Raw genomic sequence first — 16389 nt, 5'->3', positions numbered from 1 at the left:
GGACTTTAGAACCCACTTTGGGTGAGTATATCTACTTTCTAAGTAGATTTGGTCAATGCCCTTAAAAAATGAACACCTTTCAATAAGTCAATCAAATGCAGTATATATGATATATAATATTACAGGAGACACAAGCAAACATAGAAATGAAGGACGACCAAGGTGAGCTAAAATGTAATTAAGACGAACAGTGCATACCTTAAATAAACCTTACATAAATAGTGGCTAAGTCAATCAGTGAATCCGTAAAATGAGTTTTCCAAAGTACAAGAAAACTTATAATAACTTTTGTAACATCTTTCATTTCTTTACGGTTAAATCAACTAAAACAATATCAATAACACAGGTAGATGCTTCCAAAAACTGTCTTGACAATGGTAAAACTCTGTTGCAAAATTAAGAGGAAAACTTACCGTCAGTAAAGTTGACCCTATGATAACTTAAAACCAAACCAATAGCACAATTATTGGCTTTCATGCACCATAACTGTAGATGTTGGACAAGAAATGATGGCTCTTTAACAGAAAGTAAGGAAATCATTTTTATAGATTTATGCTAAGTTACTATATACCTAAATTTCTAAAACCTTTTGTAATCAATTAAGGCCTTATTAGAAATGATGTGCAAGTCTAACAGAAGGACTTACGAAGGATGAAGGACAAACAACCTTATAAATATGCTTTACAATTTTATTTTTGTCAGAAAGCATAAAAAACACATACATTTTTTTTCTGTTATCATTCAATTATATAAAATAACATAAGACATTCAGAGGAAATTTGTAAGATGTTCCAGCCAACTTTTTATCAACAACATTAAATCTCCCCTACTAATTGACTTACTTCAAATGTTACCAACTTGAAATTACTATTCATTACTGTTAAGAATGATACCTGTACAAAAGTATTAAGTGAGGGTACAACACAACAAACATTAATGTAGACAAACATTACAAATAATATAGATAAAACACTCGCCCTTCCTGTAGACTGGTACTCACATATTTCTCCATTTGTTTCTTAGTGATATATGAATTATATTTCACTCCCAAATGAAAATTTCGAACATTTTCAAAATTTGGTTGATAATTTTAAATTAGCCAAACACAAGTTCCACCGTCAAGTGAAAGTTACATAAATAAATTGTTGTCACAAGTTTGTTCATAGCTTAGAGTGAAATACAGAATATTTTCACTTTTTAACTGAAAAAAAGATAACATCTCACAATCTGATTTCTAGTTTGAGTGAAACTCTGATAGATATTTGTGACTCTAAAAATAACAAATGAAAATTAAATAATTTTTCATTCTCAATGAATTCCCAGCACTTCTCACTTGATTATAGCTTGAGTGAAACACAGAAATTTTTCACTCTTTGATGAAAATATATTTTTAAGTTCCATCTCACATTCTGGTTTCTAGTTTGAGTGAAATACAGATACTTGTTCAAATGAAAATTAGAAATTAGAAATACAATTAATTAATAGATAATTTTCACTCTCGGTGAATTTCCACTATAACTGTGATTATAGATTGAGTGAAATTTACATGACTTTCACTATACAAGATAAGAGTGGGACCCTTTCAAATATTTTAAGAACCATGATCATAACTTGAGTGAAATATAGTAGTTTTCAGGAAAAGCCAGTGATTTATACAGTATGTCAATGATAAAAACCCATCTTTTCCCTGCTTGATATTCAAAGAAAGAAAATCACTTTCAAGTTCATTTTTTGGTCCTTTCTTCACAAACTATAAGAATATTTCTTACTGAGTGATGTATAACTGATGGATATTACATATCCCTTACACAGAAATTACATGAAAAACAAGAAAATAACTTCCAAAACTGACCATATTGATTCATTCATGTCAAGCCTTATATATGCCAATAGTTTATACTTTATTTTTCCCCGAAGGAATCGTAAATAAACATTCTTTCTCAAAGTTTATATTTGTTTAAGCTGAATTTACATAAAACATTGTGTACTTTAACAAAATGTTAGGTCATTTCTTTTTTTTTTTCTTTTTTTTTTCCTTTTTATTTCCATAGGATGTACATGAATCCTGTCCATCTCCATGACTCCTACACACATCTATATGGTTCCTCCCAATATCATTGGGTTCTTCTTATCTCTATGGTTCTTAACTATCTCCATGGTCCCTACCCATCTGCATGGTCCCTACTAATCTCCATGCTTTCTACCTGTCTCCATGGTAATATCCATCTTAAAGGCTCTAACCCATCTCTGTGATTACATAAACATCACCATGGCTCTAAATCTTTTTTCATGGTTCGTTCCTATCAATCTGTTGTTTCTACCCATCTCCCAGAATTCTTCCCATTTCCATGGTTTCTCTCTATCTCCCCATCCTTACGGCCCAACCCTTCTTCTCTGTCCCTACCTATCAATATGGTTCCTAGCCATTTATATAGTTCCTGCACATCTCAATAGTTCTCTCCTATTTCAATAGTTTCTGTTTCATACCGGTCTACCTCAATTATAGTACAGCCCTTTCTTTCCAGTACTAGCATGTTGATGATGTAATTGTTTATCATAGACATTGAGCTATATCTAGCATCATTTGTCCTTGATGTAAGCCTAAAATTATTCAAGAGGAAAAGTTGTCACTTTCTTGTGGAATATCAGACAACAGTGTAGAATCTAGTCAAACTGCATAGAGATGTTGCCTCAGCCTGGACCTTATACTGGCAGCAAACTATACTTTGGCTCATCTGAAGGCATGCAGCTTTAAGGCCCAATAACCAAAAAAAAATTACATACACAATATCATCCAAATCTGTAACAGAAGCTGTACATGTACATGTACCTTTGCTACCTGCAAATATGTTTTTAATTTTTGTTTACATATTATATCAGTTCCATGTAAAAAATACACACAAACACACACAACCTACCAATATAATTTTTTTTTTCAAATTATTATTTCCCTTTTATTTTTTTCTTACTGATTGTTTGCTATAGAGTTCTTTGTCTAATATAGCTTCACTGCCCCAGGTTGTTATTAATTACTTCAAAACTAAATAAAACTAAAATTGAAATATTAAGAAAAAAAAAAATCTTTTTTTAAAAAAAAAACGTCGCAGATCATAAATCACTCCCCAGACTCACTTACTACAGGCATCAGACATTTTAGACAAAATTCCCTACTGTAAATATTTGGCTAACCTAGCAAAAAACCTTAAATTTTCTTGATGATAATTAAGAACCGTGTAATTTCTCTCAATTCCTCACAAATTGGTATGAAAGAGAGCTTCATGGCATTTCTCTCCTAAAACGTTCCTCTGTCCGCCATTAAGTACCAATTTTCATGACACGAGCTCGCACAATCGGCACGGTAAGTGACATGCCATTATGTAAATTGACTGCAACAACTGCACAAAACTGCTGCAAAAAATACGTGACTTTAACAGCCCGCTGACAAACGCATGTCAATATTAGTTAGATTTAAATTTCAAGAAAACTGGTTAAACTTCCGATGCATGAAATTGAAATGGGAGGAAAAAGCTAATGTATAGAATTATCTCTGTGATTCCAAATTAAACACCATGATAAAGCAGAAGACAAAAATTCATTGAAAAAAGAAAATATCAAAATTCATAGGGGAGTATTATTTTAATGGGTTAAGGGGGAAAAAAACGTGACTTTTATTCTTTAACAGACAAATGGGGGAATAAAATGATCTTGCCTCGCTGATACAAATACAACTCTGTTAGAATAATGTTTTTTTAAAAGATGCACCTTTGCTTTGCCAAATTATATTTATTTAAACCTATAAAATTATGAAACTGGATCATAAATGATCAGTCATAAGAAATTAAGAAAATTTGAGCTAAGAGCAAGGTAAATTACGAAACTTTGACCAAAGAGCAAAGTAAAATAAAAAAAATTGAACAAAGAGCAAGGTAAAATAAGAAAACTTGAGCAAAGAGCAAGGTAAAATAAGAAAACTTGAACAAAGAGCAAGGTAAAATAAGAAAATTTGAACAAAGAGCAAGGTAAAATAAGAAAACTTGAGCAAAGAGCAAGGTAAAATAAGAAAATTTGAACAAAGAGCAAGGAGCAAGGTAAAATAAAAAAACTTGAACAAAGAGCAAGGTAAAATAAGAAAATTTGAGCAAAGAGCAAGGTAAAATAAGAAAATTTGAGCAAACGGCAAAGGGCTGCAGTAAAGGAGCATGTATTCCTTCAATCTTTGGTCACATCAAAGCCATAATGCATCTTATAACTAAGATATTAATAACCCCTTGTTCATTTCATATAAAATGCATATACTAAATCTACTAATTTCATATTTTTGCCCTCTACTTCACACCTTTTTTGATAAATAAAATACCAGGGTGTTTTAACCAGAGCAAAAATGAAGTTAAGCTAATAACCTCCAACAACATCTTAAAATCTAACTGATATCTCAAAAAACAACAAATTCAGGAACAAGCAAAAACAAATTTCATAGAAATGGGAAAACTGGAATTTTATATGCTTGGCTTATCATAAAATCATACAAAACTCCACTCTGCATTAATCCCATCTTGATGAAAACTAATTTTTTTCGACATGAGTAAATCGCTTTGACAGGTAATTTTACTTGCTGGAGAAATAATATAGCTACTACCTCTTTATTGCGAAAATAAAAATTACTACAAATTAACATAAAGAACTCTGAGGAGAACACGAAAAAAATTCATTTGATTCGCCAAACAAACCAATTCTTCAAAGAATTTCGTTTCCATGGAGAAATTTACTAATTCTGAACAATGAGTCAATGTCAAAGAGACAGATAACAATAGATTTTGACATTAAATTCAGTTTCAAACTTCCATTCGTATAGATAAGAATTTTCTTTTCCAGTTCCAACGCTTATCTCTATCAACATCTGTACCATATCACTGAACAGAAAACAAAGCCTCCAGAATAATCCTCATTAAAATCATACTTTTCCTTTGTTTTGCATTTCAAAGATTTTTCCCCCAGATAATCAGTTAAAAGAAAAACCCATTTTCTACCTGTATCTCTTCAGTAGTATAGTTTTCGTAAAAATAATTTAAAAACAAAAGTAGTCTCCCTTCAGTCGAAGTCAAGAAATTAACGACTTTTTTCACCTGTCCGTTCATCCCTGTTAAAGTCATACACAAAAAGATATAAACGTTCAACATTTTTTCATGTTTTTATCATTAAAATTTGTTGTTTTTTATGTAATTGCTTCTTAAAAGACTACAGAGTGTATTTTGAGACAGGTGTATATACCTACACATTGTTTATATGTAACTTTTAAATGGGGTCTTTATTGCCGTAAATTTAGTTAAATGTAAATTATTACTTAAGCAAAATGTTAATTTTGTACGGTACTTATTTTCTGTGAAACTATGGTGAAAAGTGGTTAAATTGAACTTACGAAAAAAAGCTTTGGTTTTAAGTCATGAACTTAATTTTATTACAAGCAAGTCATAAAGTGAATTTTTTTCTTCTGTGATTTTTATTTTTAATATTATTTATTTTTTGGTTGGGTTTTATATCGCACCAACACACTATAGGTCATACGGCAACTTTACTGATGAAAGAAGACCTCCAGTGCCCTTCTAAGCATCTGCGTACCACCGAAATTCTGTAAGCTAGCTGAAAGGACTAAGCTTCCTCACATGAAAGAATCCAAAGCCCCTATCAAACCCACAGGGGTGGTGGGCAAGTGGTTCAAAGTCAACAACTTCAATTTTTATATGAAATTACCTACATAATGAATAAATATGATTGATGCTAAAAGCCTCACTTTGAAACATGACTGATATTCTACTTCCCTGGTCACATACGTATTCATTGGGTGTTTGGGTCACTTAAATCCTTAACATCAAAAAACATAAAAATAATAATATAACTTAACAGCTGATAACTGGATTAAAATATAACAAGTCAAATTATCATATTAATATATTGCAACTTTGCATCCAGCTAAATTATACTTTAATATTCTCAGACAATAAAATGAAAATTGACCAAATATTTGCTTTGTGCATAATATAAAGAAAAGGGAAACAAAAAATTATTCAAAAACTTGTAAAAAGATCAAAGGTTGGTGCAGAAAAATGTGTTATTAATATTGATTATGCATCTTAACAATAAGAAGTTACTACCAGGAGTCAGAAAGGGACCAGATGTCCCACATAATTTATGTTAATTAACCTTCCAAGTCACGGTCAGTTTATGGCTTTAATTGGCCGTTATTGTGCAATACAACTCCAACAACATGTGCATCTAATAAAGTAGTTTCATACAAAATCATTCTCCAATACAATTATACATTAACAAAGACACAATTTGTTTTTCCTCTGGACATTATATTCCTTTCTGAAAATAATAACTGATCCCTAGCTGGACCCAACTGTAACCATGAAGTTAAATATTATGCAGCCATCTAGCTAGTATCGTACAGAGTTGCTGGCCATAAACATTCAATGTTGTAAGGCCGCAGAGCTAGTGATATTTTATTACTCTTAAATTAATTATGTTTTGTTAATAAAAAAAATAAAAAAAAAAAAAAAAAAAAATTTTATAACAAGATGACCATTCTTTTGAACAGATATAAAGCAACAAACTGAAAAATTCTAATTTACTCTAATGTTGTCCAAAATAATTCAATGGACAATAGAATTGAAACAAACCAGGGAGAACAATAGAATGGAATAGATTTTTAACAAATTTCAAACAATGCATATAAACTACAAAGCATGGATACTTCCTATATTACCCAGTTCTGTCTGTCAAAACATTGGAGTCAAACAACTTACGATTGTAAACTGTTTAATTATACGAAACAAGAAACTTTAGCGAAATTCCAACCAATCAAATCCTACATAATTTCTGTTAACTTGAAAATTTTCTAACAGCTGTATATAAATCTTGACAGATAAAAAAACAACAAAATATACTTGGCAATGATGTTATTTTTATTTTGCTTGAAGAAAATGCCTAAAGACAAAATCTACAAGGAGCATATTTAATGTCATGGTAATTTTGAAAAGCATCTACTAAAATAATGAATACTAAATCCCGTTACAAAATTTCCAGTAAAACATCCATAAAACGTATTGTAACAAAGGAGATGAGATGTATTTGTTCTATAAGTCGAGTCATATTTTCAAGATTTCTCGATGTTTTATGTTAAAACTTCTAAAGCTTTTGTTAACAGTATCATAATGGATGTCATATGTTCTCGTATAAAATATGCCAAAACAATTTTCCGGCATAAAATTTCTTGAAGACGGGCAATAATTTTGAAGAGTTCAAACACATTTTGCTATGTGGATATAATATTAACCAAATGCTATTTAGTGCATTGTACAATGTTAATTATTAAGTAACAAATTAACAGAATTATGAGAGCATGCCAATTTTTCGATATTCTTGTCATATTCTTACACAATCACAAAACCCCCACTGTAATATTGTAAAATAGGCAAAACGAGCAATAAATCAGCTCTTTTCAGTTTTTTTTCGACTGCTGGTATTGCGCGTTAACAACAGCACACAAATACAAAATCCTATACGATTTACATTACGCTTGAAATAAAAACATCATTTCTGGCAAAATTTGTCGGAATTAGATAATCTGATATTTAATCAACAAAATTAAATGTCTCTAACAATTGATGTTTATAGTAAAAATAACGATTCTGCCTGTTCTTGTTAAGCGTGCCGCACACACAAAAAACTAGTGTGCAGTAATTTTTGCATAATTACCACTGTGACAATTATTGCTTCATCATGCAAACACTAAAGTGATTAGGCCAAAAGAAAAGAATCTGTTTTTACCATCGTGCAACATAACAATTTCTTAATCAAGAAAATTGTTTGTCTAGGCTGCTACGATTTAGAACTAGCAAATTTGTTCTATCTTAAAAAACTTTGAAAGTAAATGAAGTCAGGTTAAAAATTTAAACAAAGAACTTGTTAAAGCAGCAGATTTTCAGTAGCAGGCTGGACAACATTGAAATTTACCTACATGTTAATTTAATTTGTTATGGTTTGAATATCAGGCATGTACCTTCAAGTTTTAGCCATACTGAAACATTGCAAAATAAATATTAAAATAGTAAAGGAAAGCTTCAAAACACCTCTACATTTTTTCATCTCTCCATCATTTCTTTAGGTTCGAGGTTTGAGCCTTATCAGTCATGAAACATTTATCAACTGGCTTTTCAAACAGATTTTTCATTGGACCAGCACATTTCAGAGTTTCTCCACAAATTACTGCCAACTTCTCATCATTCAAATGGTAAAATATTAACAAGATGTTATACCTATAGGGTATTGTAGGATTTCAGCATGTAGGCGTATGTGACATGAGATGAGAATTATTATTTCTGCTCCTTCCACAACATGCACAATCCCTCACTGAAACAGCCTGAAAAAAGATTTCAACTTAATATTAAATTGTTCAAGTTAAGACTTCTTTAACGTGGAAGTAATACCAACCACGCATGTCATGAATTTTACGCATACAATTCCCGTGCCAATAAACGTAACTGTAAAATATAATGGCCACACACAAAATATTTAGAAATGTTGGGTTTAAAGTGAAAATTCACTCTACATATGTTTTGGCAATTAGAAACAAAGTTGCATTTCGAATTAACAGTGTAAAAATTTCTAAAGCTTTGATCGGCATCAAAATTCTCCGAGGGGCGTCTTACACAGGTACAAAATGTATAATTCCTTTAAACTTCTTTCATTGCAAATATTAATCGCTTAAAGAAATGAATCATTTAAATGAGTTATTAAAGAAGAGCTCAAGTCATGAAAACAGTTTTTTCTTTAAAACTTCCCGAACGAAACTGTGATTTTCGTAAGCGCCACGGCTTATGGCACTATAATTCTGAATATCTCCCCTCCCCTAAATCATTTCTTTTGAGAGTAAATTGCTAAATTAAAGACATCTAAATCTTCAAATACTTGCGTTTACGTACTCAAGAGATCTAAAGCATCGAAAAAAATTATTCGTACTTTAAGAGAATAGCTAAATCCTGTTAATAACTGCTTTCTAATTAAATATTATTACAAATTAAGTTTATAAATGAGTTAAAGAAGAAAATTATAGAAACTCTCTTTTTTTTCTTTTACTAAAAAAAAATATTTATTTTAAAGGAACTGAAATATTTTAGACTTTATTACTTTTAATACTATTATAACATCAAAGCTAAGCGCTAAATTTTCTGATTAAAAGTGTAATATTGAATCTCATTTTTCATTTTAATTTCGCCATCTCTCCCATAGATTGCGTAATTTAATTACTAGACAAGGATTCATATTACATTTAAATGTTTAAGATTCCATGTATAAGACATTGGATTTTGCTTTCTACAAACTTTTAGTTCAAGTGTTTAAAATAATGATAGGTCGAGTTTGTCAACATCCCGGGTCAATGTTCTTTTTCCTTTCTGTATTAAGTATCCTATTAAAATCATCTTTTCATTTACAACATAATCAAATGTAATATATATAAATTATAGGTTTTTATGTTAGTTGTTTTTTTGTTTTTGTTTTTTTTTTGTTTTACATCAAAAGAATTATTTAATACACAAATTGGCATAAATAAAAATATTCATAAATCTTGCAAACATTTCATTTCTCAATAAACAAATGCCACATTAATGCCACAACTTTTGTGTTAATTTTGTTTCTGACAATTAAGAAGTGCCACAACTCTTGTACACATTCCATTTCTGACAATAAACTAGAACTGTGTCCAAAGGACACAGATGCCCCCACTGACAACATATATATGGTATATAGTGAAAAAACCAACAAAGGGCCATAATTCTGTTAAATTTGGTCGCAGCAAAAATTCCTTCCTTTACTACCATCTACACATTAAGGTTGTTCATCCCTGGAAGTTTAAGAAAAATCTGCCATCCAGTTAAAGAGGAGTTGCGTTCACAAAATTTCTATATGGTATATAGTGTAAAAATCAACAAAGGGCCATAATTCTGTTAAATTTGGTCGCAGCAAAAATTCCTTCCTTTACTACCATCTACACATTAAGGTTGTTCATCCCTGGAAGTTTAAGCAAAATCTGCAATCCGGTTTAAGAGGAGTTGCGTTCACAAAATTTCTATATGGTATATAGTGAAACAAGAGTGATCAGTAATCACATGTGTCGCCTCATGATGGCCAATTTCATGTTTGGACACATTTTGTGACAGACGGACAGACAGACGGACAGTGCACAACTAGACTTGGTACTGATCATTCCTGTAAAGTTTGGATGAAATTGCACCAGTAGTTTATGAGGAGTAGTCCGGACAAGCTTTTGTGTATCTGGCAACACACAGAAAAAGAAACCTTTTTATCAAAGGGCCATAACTCGGCCAAAAATCATTCATCCGGAAAACCCGTGCAATATGCGCAAGGACTTGAGCTACAGATCAATCCTGTAAAGTTTCATTGAAATTGCATTAGTGGTATAAGAGAAGTAGTCCGGACAAACTTTAAAAATAAAAATTATTAAAGGGCCATAACTCAAACAAAAATCATTGAACCGGATAATGCTGACAATATGCACAACTAGACTTAGTACTGATCATTCCTGTAAAGTTTGGATGAAATTGCACCAGTAGTTTATGAGGAGTAGTCCGGACAAGCTTTTGTGTATCTGGCAACACACAGAAAAAGAAACCTTTTTATCAAAGGGCCATAACTCGGCCAAAAATCATTCATCCGGAAAACCCGTGCAATATGCGCAAGGACTTGAGCTACAGATCAATCCTGTAAAGTTTCATTGAAATTGCATTAGTGGTATAAGAGAAGTAGTCCGGACAAACTTTAAAATTAAAAATTATTAAAGGGCCATAACTCTGACAAAAATCATTGAACCGGAAAATGCTGACAATATGCACAACTAGACTTGGTACTGATCATTCCTGTAAAGTTTGGATGAAATTGCACCAGTAGTTTATGAGGAGTAGTCCGGACAAGTTTTGTGACGGACGGACGGACAGACAGACAGACGACGGAGAAGTGATCCCTATATGTCGCCACTACTCCGTAGAGGTGACACAAAAATCAACAAAGGGCCATAATTCTGTTAAATTTGGTCGCAGCAAAAATTCCTTCCTTAACTACCATCTACACATTAAGGTTGTTCATCCCTGGAAGTTTAAGCAAAATCTGCCATCCAGTTAAAGAGGAGTTGCGTTCACAAAATTTCTATATGGTATATAGTGAAAAAATCAACAAAGGGCCATAATTCTGTTAAATTTGGTCGCAGCAAAAATTCCTTCCTTTACTACCATCTACACATTAAGATTGTTCATCCCTGGAAGTTTAAGCAAAATCTGCCATCCGGTTTAAGAGGAGTTGCGTTCACAAAATTTCTATCTAGTATATAGTGAAAAAATCAACAAAGGGCCATAATTCTGTTAAATTTGGTCGCAACGAAAATTCCTTCCTTTACTACCATCTACACATTAAGGTTGTTCATCCCTGAAAGTTTAAGCAAAATCTGCCATCCAGTTTATGAGGAGTTGCGTTCACAAGATTTCGGGACGTACGGACAGACAGACGGAAGTGCGGCCGAATTGGAATAAGAGGCCATTTCTATTGTTATTTTCTATCGTTTAACAATGGGCCAATGGCCCCTTACTCTATTGTTACGGAATGAACTCTATTGTTCTCTTTTGTTCTGTTTACATTTAGATGGCCCTCTAACCCTATTCGGTAGTGCAGACAGACGTACAGAGGGACGGACAGACGGACGGACAAGTGCAACGCTATATGCTCCCACTTTGTGGGGGCATAACAAGTGACACAACTCTTGAACACTTTCTATTTCTGACAAAAAACCAAGTGCCACAATTCTTGCGCAATTTCATTTCTTACAATAAACAAGTTACATAACTCTTACACATATTTCATATCTGACAATAGACAAGTGTCACAATTTCTGCACATATCTTATCTCAAACAAAAGAGAAGTGCTGCAATTCTTGCATATATTTCATTTCTGACAATAGACAAGTGCCATAACTCTTGCTAAATAATCTAATATCATCAAATTGATTCATGGACACACTGCCAAAGTGGTCAAGGTTACTGGCTTCTTTTCTATTACTGTAATTTTTCAAGGTACAGTGATTTTTATTTGTTTGGGTCGTCAGACCAAACAAATAATGGTAGTGAAATTTCAGACCCTGATGTGCTTATTTGCCAAAAACCGAAAGTAGTCCAAACCCCTCAAAGCGGTTATTTCCCTTTATATGTACACTAACACTGAAAAGGTTGAGGGGTTTATACGCTCGCTTAGGAAGCGAGAGGTCTGGGAGTTCAAATCCCAGTTAAGGCAATTCTTTTTTTATTAAATTGTGTAAGCCAAATAAACATTGCATTGAATATCAGTGTTGCAATTAGTCTTATAGCCAATTTACTACAGTTATAACACTGGAAACAGCATTGGTGGCACTATACAAAAACAAATTGGTTTATAATCTCACAACCTGCACCTTTCTGACATTCTGAGCAAACAAATTCAGCACCTTCTGTGCTTTGATTTTTCTTGTGATTATTTTCAAAAAAGAAAAAGGTTTCACCTAGGTGCCCAAGTGTTTGCTTCTTTAAGGATGAAGAGAGGGGAGAAGAGCATGTGGTCTTCCTCCACCAGTCTGAAAACAGGCAAGTCAGCTTATGAAAAATAAACAAATTTATGTCCAAATTTGTAAACCTTACACTCAGACAGACAGACAAATGGGCAGACAGGCAAGCCGTCAGACACAGAAAACATAAAAGCTCTTTCACTCAGACAGACAGACAAATGGGCAGACAGGCAAGCCGACAGACACAGAAAACATAAAAGCTCTTTCATTAATTTCACACAAATTAATTCAATGCTACCTGGTATTTTTCAAAGCATTCTATAATTTGTGTGTAGTCCTTAAATAAATTTAATCAGACAAAAAGGTAACTACAACATTCTCCTCAGAAGTACATTAAACAAAAAATAATTAATACCTGGTGGAACTAAATTTAACTTTAAAGCAATTGAGAAAAGAAATAAATTATTGTTGAAAATTTCCACCCTCTTAAGATCAATTAGCTACAATGTTGCCGATTTCAAGCATCTTTAAAACAGTTAGGTGATTTTCGAAGATTTATTGTAATTAAACTCTGGAGGTTATATCATTCAGTGTAACACTCGATGTAAACACAACGGCACATGCTGTTTTCACTGTACTGGGAGTGTTAAATCCCTCCTTGCATCATTATGACTGCTATAACAGCCTGTACATCACACATACCCCATCGCTATAACTCTTTTGCAAGCCTTTTTTTCCCCTCGTATGATTTAATTACAGAAATCCACATTTCTTCATAAAATCGCAACTTAAGTTATTACTAGAAATTTGAAGAAATACATTTCGTACAGAGACTGTATGGAGTGATTGGAGAAATAATCTGTAATTTATACTAGAGAAAACGAGAGTTACAATACAATTATTCTGATGGGGGAAAAGTTTTATCTAAGTACATATATCATACCTTAGAGAATATAAAAAAAACTGCTCTTAAATTTGTATCATGCTTGCACCTGTAATATAAAGCTACGATTTCTGGCAGTTTTATTTTTACATAATCTATCACAAATATATCTTTGCAGAATAAATTAAATGCTTGTCACTCCAAGGCTGAAATACAAGAAAATAAACACATCTAACACTTCAAGGTCAGAATCGGCTCGGAAAAGGTCTGGTTTAAAGAAACTCCACTGAGATACAAAGGCCGAAAAACATAACCTTAGATCAACCAGAAAGATAAGTAAAAGATATTAAAAATTGTATTTTTGGTGCCATTTTAGCCCGATTTGAGTGAAAAGTGTTGCAAAGCCTTCCAATTTTGGATCATTTTTCACAAATGAAATAATCATTCTGAAAAAACAGGAGTGAGCAAATGATTTGAAATTTTGCACACAAGTTATTAGTCTAGACCTCCATTAAATAGAACATTCTAAACCTTCATTAAATAGAATATTCATCTCAAAAAATTATTTCGAGTCTAATCATATCAAAATACCTCAGTGGAGTCCCCTTAATATCAAAAGTTGAGTTTGACAAAGACTGAAGAGCTAAATTATCTATTATATAAATTATCCAATAACCAATCAGAACTTGCAATTCTAAGTCTGAGTCCAAGGAATATAATTATCAAAGCTTTTTAGACTTTTGTAACTGTGTCACAAGTTTGAGAGAAATGTTTTATAACCTTATAACTTTTAAACCAGTCGAATTCAACCGGACCTTTTGATTGGTTGCTTCATTTTCAAATTTTCAAATTTTTATCCAATGGCAGGGACTAGAGAACCTAATCAACTTTTGTAATGTTACTTTAAAATTTCTAGCTACAGCTTGAAAATCAACATATTTTCTTGTACCAAACATTTAACAAAAAATAATGATTATATAAGTAAAAATATTTCTGAGAATTTTTTTTTAACTGAACTTTTGCTAATACTGTTTCTACACAAAAACTTCCATTACTTCGCAGCATGTGTTCTAATTTGAAGATAATTAAATCTATTTGAAAGACATTAAAAGAGAGATAAAAACAACAACAACAAAAAAACTACCTAGCAATGAAACTTGATAGACTCGTTCAAGCAATAACAACAGAAAGAACAAAAGCACTTTGCCGGGTTTTCTCCGAATTAATACTTGGACCAGATTCAAAATATTAAGAATTTCTGAATTAAACATCAAAATGTATAAAACAGTTTTGACAGCGTAGTTCATTAAAGATTCCATTCCTCTCCGAGGGCTATTATGAAACATCAAACGGCAAATTTTAATACAACATTAATAAATGCGGTAGCAAAATTCCATCGTGAAATTGAAATGCCACTGAAAATGCCAAAGCAATTCAAAAAGAGTCCTATAAGCTTTAGGAGGAAAATTTTTATCAAATTTGTTTAGTAATTATTCATAATGTATATAGGAGTCACTAAAAGTCTGTAGTTATGAATATAAAGTAAAATTGAGACAGCCAAGCATAAAGTTCATTATAGTTACAGGGCTGACTAAATTTCACTTTTGTAAGCAATTTGTTCCGGCACAATTTTCAAGGGAAATCAAATATACAATGTTATTTTACTTGTTGTCCTTATTGTCTATGGGAAAAAGCGATGAATGAAAAGAAAACAAAGGCTGGACTAACTTCAACTAAAAACAGGAGAAAAAAATACTTTCAAAGGGAAGTCTACAATGAAAACTATTCCGAAGGGTAACTTAATAAAAGTTGTTGTTCCAATATCATTTATCATTGGTTTTGTATGAAGGACATTTTACATTTCTGCAAAAAAAGACTATTATCTGTAGCACAAGATTTGCACACTGCAAAACTAAAAGAAACATATTTACAGATGTCTGCAATCATATTCACTTTCTTTTAAACAAAATACCTTAGCTGCAATAATAAACAGAAAAATAGTTGAACAACAAGCGAAGATTAATATCTGAATTACATGTTTTGCACAACAAACTAACATATTTGTTGTTATTAGAATCATTTTTTTTACATAACAAAATATATATATCTGTTGCTATTGGAATCAAATTCTTTGCACAACAAAAATATATATCATCTCATCTGTCAGCTGAATAGAATTCTTTGCACGGCAAAAGAGCACATCTGCTGCTTTCTTAACTGTTTTCTTTGCACAGCAAAAGAACACGTCTGCTGCTTTCTTAACTGTTTTCTTTGCACAGCAAAAGAACATATTTGCTGCTTTCATAACTGTTATCTTTGCACAGCAAAAGAACAACCCTGCTCCTTTCCTCACTGTTCTCTTTGCACAGCAAAAGAACATGTCTGCTGCTTTCTTAACTGTTCTCTTTGCACAGCAAAAGAACACATCTGCTGCTTTCTTAACTGTTCTCTTTGCACAGCAAAGGAACATGTCTGCTGCTTTCTTAACTGTTCTCTTTGCACAGCAAAAGAACACGTCTGCTGCTTTCTTAACTGTTTTCTTTGAAATTTCTTAACTGTTCTCTTTGCACAGCAAAAGAACATATTTGCTGCTTTCTTAACTGTTTTCTTTGCACAGCCAAAGAACACGTCTGCTGCTTTCTTAACTGTTTTCTTTTCACAGCTAAAGAACACGTCTGCTGCTTTCTTAACTGTTCTCTTTGCACAGCCAAAGAACACGTCTGCTGCTTTCTTAACTGTTTTCTTTGCACAGCAAAAGAACATGTCTGCTACTTTCTTAACTGTTCTCTTTGCACAGCAAAAGAACACATCTGCTGCTTTTTTAACTGTTCTCTTTGCACAGCAAAAGAACACGTCTGCTGCTTTCTTAACTGTTTTCTTTGAAATTTCTTAACTGTTCTCTTT

General features: G+C 32.2%; 1 protein-coding gene across 6 annotated transcripts in view; it reads right to left on the bottom strand.

Moving 5' to 3' along the window:
- LOC132741637 (caspase activity and apoptosis inhibitor 1-like) overlaps window positions 1-16389 on the bottom strand; it is a 171151-nt gene that overhangs the window by 111959 nt on the left and 42803 nt on the right. For 4 of the 6 annotated variants that reach the window (XM_060729853.1, XM_060729854.1, XM_060729855.1 and 1 more), the window contains one exon: window positions 8316-8419. The exons of the other annotated variants lie outside the window; for them this stretch is intronic. The gene's annotated coding sequence lies outside the window, so the exon portion shown is untranslated. The remainder of the gene's footprint in view (window positions 1-8315; window positions 8420-16389) is intronic. 6 annotated transcript variants of the gene reach the window in all.

The sequence above is a fragment of the Ruditapes philippinarum genome, unplaced genomic scaffold, assembly GCF_026571515.1.
Source record: "Ruditapes philippinarum isolate M1 unplaced genomic scaffold, ASM2657151v2 ctg592_1_1_1_1, whole genome shotgun sequence".
Classification (NCBI taxonomy): Eukaryota; Metazoa; Mollusca; class Bivalvia; order Venerida; family Veneridae; genus Ruditapes; species Ruditapes philippinarum.
This window is presented reverse-complemented; position numbering and strand designations above follow the sequence as displayed.